Source organism: Gigantopelta aegis, chromosome 2 (assembly GCF_016097555.1).
Source record: "Gigantopelta aegis isolate Gae_Host chromosome 2, Gae_host_genome, whole genome shotgun sequence".
Lineage (NCBI taxonomy): Eukaryota > Metazoa > Mollusca > Gastropoda > Neomphalida > Peltospiridae > Gigantopelta > Gigantopelta aegis.
In genome coordinates, this window is record NC_054700.1 from 37,560,057 (window position 1) to 37,566,539 (window position 6,483).

The window sequence follows — 6,483 nt, forward strand, 5'->3', positions numbered from 1 at the left end:
CATCGGCTATTGGATATCAAACCATAGGTAATTCTGACATAATAGTCTTAGAGAAAAAACCTGCTACATTTTTTCCATTGGTAGCAGAGGATCTTTTATATGCACCTCCCCACAGACAGGCTAGCACATACCACGACCTGATATACCAGTCGTGGTGCAATGGCTGGAACGAAAATTAGCCCAATGAGCCCACCAACGGTGATCGATTCTAGACCGATCGCGCATCGGACATCGCTTTATCATTGGGCCACGCCCCGCCTCTCTGATTCACTACATGTGACACACTTCAGTGTTAATACTACATAACAGACAGTTCAGTAATCATACAATGGGTTGTCATGCCACGAACTGAACAGTTCAGTAATCATACAATGGGTTGTCATGCCACGAACTGAACAGTTCAGGCCCTTTTAAGGGTCCGATGGGCAACCCAGGGAGGCATACCAACTCCGGCCAGGTCATAATCGCTGAGCTACTCTCGGCCTACCAATATCCAAACCTATTCGTAGCTCCTAACCCTTTCCATTAGATCGACCGTTCCAAATTGCGCCTAACTTCCTTCATCAAAAACGCGCACCTTTTGTCTTTGGACTTAATCCTATGGGACATTCCAAATTCCATAGCACCAACCCCCCCCCCCCCCCCCCCCCCCTGCTACTGACCACGGTCGGGCTGCTGGTGCTCCCTTGCACCTTCCAGCGCAGGAGGTCCATCCTCCACCCTACCCCACCTTTTCTGTCTTGGACAGAGAAACCGGTCGAGGACGGTACTTGTGCCCAAGATAGCCGATTCCCAGTCTGGAGCTCCACGTGGTAAGACGTGTTTGTTTCGCTTGTGCACACTGCACGTGCTTTCGTGTGCTCGACTTGGGGTCCTTCATTTCGTTGTTTTTTTTAGCGAAATGAAGTTTTCTACTGGGATGTATGCGGCCATTGGAACTGATTGAACGCTGGAACACTTCTCGTTTCGACAGTCTGCACCACCAGGTTGGATTCTTTTTCAGCGAGATTCCTCGCCTCCACGTTTTTCTCCGTCTGACTATGTTGACTTGTTTTTTCGTGACTCGTATGACGGCCATTCTGTAGAACGCCACGGTTGTTCGCGTTTAGTCTCTACATGTCCGAGCCTGTCCTAGCAGCACTGGAAGATTGACCGCCCCAATCTAAGAAGAAATAGGAAGCGGGGTCGGCCCCTACTACTCTTTTTCTAGACTTTACATTGTTTTATAGTGATACCATCTCGTATCCTCCGAGTCGGGCCCGTCCGCACCACTATACCAACCCATGACGACTGGACTATACCCTAGTCTGATACTCTACTCGTTCAGACGGATCCGGCTTCTCAAGATCTGTATTTCAGCACAGCACTACACCTTCAACGTCTATCGACTGTCAATCTAGGGGTTTTCTTGACGGGATGCAACCCATCTCGTCCCTTTAAGCTGTGCACCCAAACGGCCTTAACGAGGCCACTCGCGTGGACATATCGGTCGGACTTTAAACGTTTAGATCTGCGTTCAAAATTTTATGTCGAAATTACTTCTTTTTTGTAATATTATTAAATAGTCCGATCCTCTCTTCTTTCTCTTATTTAATTTTGGACTGTCCTTCTAAAATGCTCCAAATTATATAAATATTCGGCCGAGCAGTCAATTCTTTTTTATTTTTGGCTTGTAACCTTTTTCTTTTTTTTCTTTAATTTATTAACTTTTTTTACTAAGTGCTATTTTCAAAATTCTGCCCATTTCCCCCCCCCCCCCCCCCCCCCCCCCCTCCATCCCGAGTCAGGCCACCGATCTTATCGGAGGTCGGACTCGGGATGGGCGTGTTCGAAACCCTAGTGGTATATGGGCACGTTAAACTAGTTATCATCATCACCAAGATAGCCGTGCGTTACAACAGCTTGCTTTGAATCATCTTCATAAATCAAGGCTAATATTCGTTCCTCGTATTCAGCCTTGATACATGTAGTCAAGATTACTGATATCCACTACTAGCGCCCTCTATTGGAAGAAAATTTGTAACACCGATTATGTCCCTTACACGATGACATCGCTGACCAATCACAGCATCGGTAACATGTGACAATCTTGAAAGCAATATCAAAAATTAACTGCCAGACGCTGACGCTGCCATCTTTGTTTACAATAACAAGGGAATCTATAAGGAGCGTTGCGATTCGTTGCAATCAGATCTCATCGCATCCAATGAAATTTAAGCATTTTGTGGCACGATTCTTGACGACATGTATCAAGGCTGAATACGAGGAACGAATATTAGCCTTGATTTATGAAGATGGCTTTGAATGTGCACGTTAATCACCAGTTCCAGTTCCAGTCCAATCATACAATATAGTGGCGGATCCAGCGTGAAATCAAACAGCGGTCACGACGAGGCGGTGGAGCTGGCTAAGGAGAATGGGGTGATGTGGTGGGGGTGGGGGTGGCGGTAATTTTCCAATGTTTTAATATTGTCATAACTAGCAGGGGCAGATGCAGGAGTTTTCAACGTAGTGGGTGCAACGCTTAAACGAGGCGTGTACAGTATTCAAAAGTAAATTAACATGCATAACTGTATGGTAATCATCCACAGAAATATTAAGCTCAACATAGTAAACATGTTCCCCGCTAAAAACAATAAATGCATTATTTTTCATCTGCTAAACACTGGATTTTTCGGAACACTTAGAATTTCGGAAGGGGACGGGGTGCCCATCCTTTTGGATCCACGCTTTGCAGTCCTTTTGTAGGAGTTCTTATGCTTAAATTGATGCAACAAACTGAACTGAACTGAATTAACCTAACGAACATTTCTTGTATTCTTTATAAATATGTATTGGCGTAGCCGGGGGGTGGGGGTGCATGGGGGCAATGCCTGTCAATCTCCCCAACATCTTTTATATGTACCTTTCGTCCCATAACACGACTTATTGACTGTGTGGGTTCATCCTCCCAATGTGGGTGCTCCCCCACACCGACAATATAAAATACTGGCAACGCCGATGCCTATGCACCCCACCTCCTACCGCATCGATCCGTGTACAATTAAAGTGACATTCCTGAGATTGATGCACTTTTTAAGATGTTATCGACTAAAAGAGACTTTTTAACGATTGTAATTACATATCAAATATATTTTTCTGCATACAATATTAGTGGCTCTATATTAAACGTGTTTCTGATCGTTCTAATATTTGTACTTTGTTAAATTTCATCTATTTCCTAAAATATTGTTTTTTCGTACGTACGAAATTATTTGAAGACAAAATCCAGTTTGGGCTTCTTACAAATATTAAGAAGACCAGAAACACATTGAATATACAGACACTGATATTCTAAACAAGAAAATATATTTAGTATGCAAATTTAATCGTAGAAGTATTTTATTAGTCGGAAACATCTTACAATGCAGCAAACTCAGGAATGTCCCTTTAAACAATTAAACAAACTAACAATCAATCACTTACCTATATTGTCTTATCCACTCAATATTGGCAGGACATACTGGAACAGAACAGCACAGTAGTTAGATGCCATCATTAGAAAGTATTAGATCCATGCATGCACATATATTTTACAGTTATATACATTTAAAATAAATATGATTATAAATGTCAAACAGCGATCTTTTTAAAACTATATTCAGACGAATGTGCGTAGTATCGCTTTAACATCAATAAGCATATTAACGTCAACGCATTGTTGACGTCACGTCAAAGGAATGTTGATGTTTTTATGGTAACATCTTCGGCAATTGTCGTAACTTAACGGAAAATATCGAAATACCACTGAAATGCGCACCTCCAGCACCCTGACGGAGGAATACATTATGTTTCATGCTATGAATACGCAATGCTTTGTTTCAACCTGAATACGCAAAGCATATTGTGTGCGTATTTCTGTCATGAATTTAAACCGAATGCTTCGCTGCATTCTTTGTTGTATGTTTACGCAAAAACGCAGGGCCCGGTAACACAAAACACTCGTAACACTTACGTCAGACGTACACCAGACCTTATGTATGGTGTACGTCTGACGTAAGTGTTACGTATGCTTTGTGTTACCGGGCCCAGCTGCGTAGCCTAATCGTAGCGTATTAAGACGAAATACGTAAGCGTATTCCTCTTATTCGTGCAGTATTCACGTGAATACGTTAAAAATACGCAAACGGATTCGTGTCGTTTCGCACTGCGAAGGCCAATTTGGCGACCTGTTGAAAAAACCAAAGGCTAAAAAGTCTCAGTCAGGTTTCCATGGGTAATGTACAGGCTTGAGGTGTCCTATAGTGTACAGAAATTCGACCGCATATCACCAATAATTAATGTTACTTTGCCATATCTGCCCCTATTTGACATTATCTACAAATCTCGCACCTAAACGATAGAAATGGATTCTGGCGTATTTGAACTACAGAAAGAAAGAAATGTTTTATTTAACGACGGACTCAACACATTTTATTTACGGTTATATAGCGTCAGACATATGGTTAAGGACCACACAGATTTTTAGAGGAAACACGCTGTCGCCACTACATGGGCTCCTCTTTCCGATTAGCAGCAAGGGATCTTTTATTTGCGCTTCCCACAGGTAGGATAGCACAAACCATGGCCTTTGTTGAACCAGTTATGGATCACTGGTCGGTGCAAGTGGTTTACACCTACCCATTGAGCCTTGTGGAGCACTCACTCAGGGTTTGGAGTCGGTATCTGGATTAAAAATCCCGTGCCTCGACTGGGATCCGAACCCAGTACCTACCAGCCTGTAGACCGATGGCCTAACTACGACGCCACCGAGGCCTGTTTTTCTTTCTGGTAGGCCGAAATTAGCATCACGTCTTGAATACCGTATCTTGTACACATGACATTACGTCAATGCACTGTCACTGAAGTTGCAACAGGTACACATGTGTTTGACCAGACAAGCCGGGATCGTCTACGAGCCAACATTTGATCTCGCAAGCAGTTAGACCACGTCTTCTCCCAGCTTTCGGACAGCACGTCAAGACTGGTGTAGACGTCATACACGCTAAACACTTACTGAATAGCGAATGGGTACTATTCACAGACGACTTTAGATGTGCCCTGTAGTTCAAATATGTAAAAGAAATTGCCTGTGCTAATTAGGAAGGGATTTTTATTTTTGTTAGAACAATAATTTATATTTTGTGTTTATACCTAGAAAGAAGATAAATATGGTCAAACCGAAGGTACTTGACCGTCGCTCAACATAATCACAGCTTCCGGAAAATTGTAAAAACTATACAGTTCCCTTCATACACTGTGAAAATAAATGACATTACAAATAGAAATCTCCGAAGTAATATGCACGACATTGCTGAATGCCGTGGTCAAAACGTTTGTTTTGTTAACGAAACGTCTAGAGCACATTGATGAATTAAGCGTGGTATGTGCTATCCTGTTTGTGGGATGGTGCATATAAAAGATCCCTTGCTGCATAAGAAAAATATAGCGGGTTTCCCCTGATGACTACGTGTCAGAATTACCAAATGTTTGACATCCAATAGTCAATGATTAATTAATCAATGGGCTCCAGTGGTGTTAAACAAAACAACGAAACACAATAACACTTTAATTTGTAACTTTCGTTGCAATATACGTCTAACATGTCGGCAGGCTATCTTCATATTCATGACAATGTAGTTTATAACAGGTCTACCATTGGTGCCCTACGTAAACGTTGCACTCACTCATAAATACTGTGGGGCGGGACGTAGCCCAGTGGTACAGCGCTCGCTCGATGCGCGGTCGGTGTGGGATCGATCCCCGTCGGTGGGCCCATTGGGCTATTTCTCGCTCCAGCCAGTGCACCACGACTGGTACATCAAAGGCCGTGGTATGTGCTATCCTGTCTATGGGATGGTGCATATAAAAGATCCCTTGCAGCTAATCAAAAAGGAGTAGCCCATGAAGTGGCGACAGCGGGTTTCCTCTCTCAATATCTGTGTGGTCCTTAACCATATGTCTAACGCCATATAACCGTAAATAAAATGTGTTGAGTGCATCGTTAAATAAAACATTTCTTTCTTTCTTTTTCATTAATACTGTTGGTTCCCTTTTTAAACTTTTCACCCTTCCCTAGAAACATTCTACATCTGTCCTATAAGTCCTTGTCATACTGATGGTTTTACACTGTGGTTTTACATAATTATATAAATAATATTTTTATATACAGTGTACTTACCTTTTATGACATCCGATAGCCGATGTGTGTTTTTTGTTTTTTTGTGCTGGGGTGTTGTTAAACATCCTTTCATTCATTGTCATAGGGAATACTGGAACGAACGAACGAATGAATGAATGAATGAATGAATGTTTAACGACACCCCAGCACGAAAAATACATCGGCTATTGGGTGTCAAACAGAGAATACTGGCTGCCTGTACGGAAGAAGGAAGAAAGGAAGGAACTATTTTATTTAACGACGCACTCAACACATTTTATTTATGGTTGTATGGCGTCAGACAT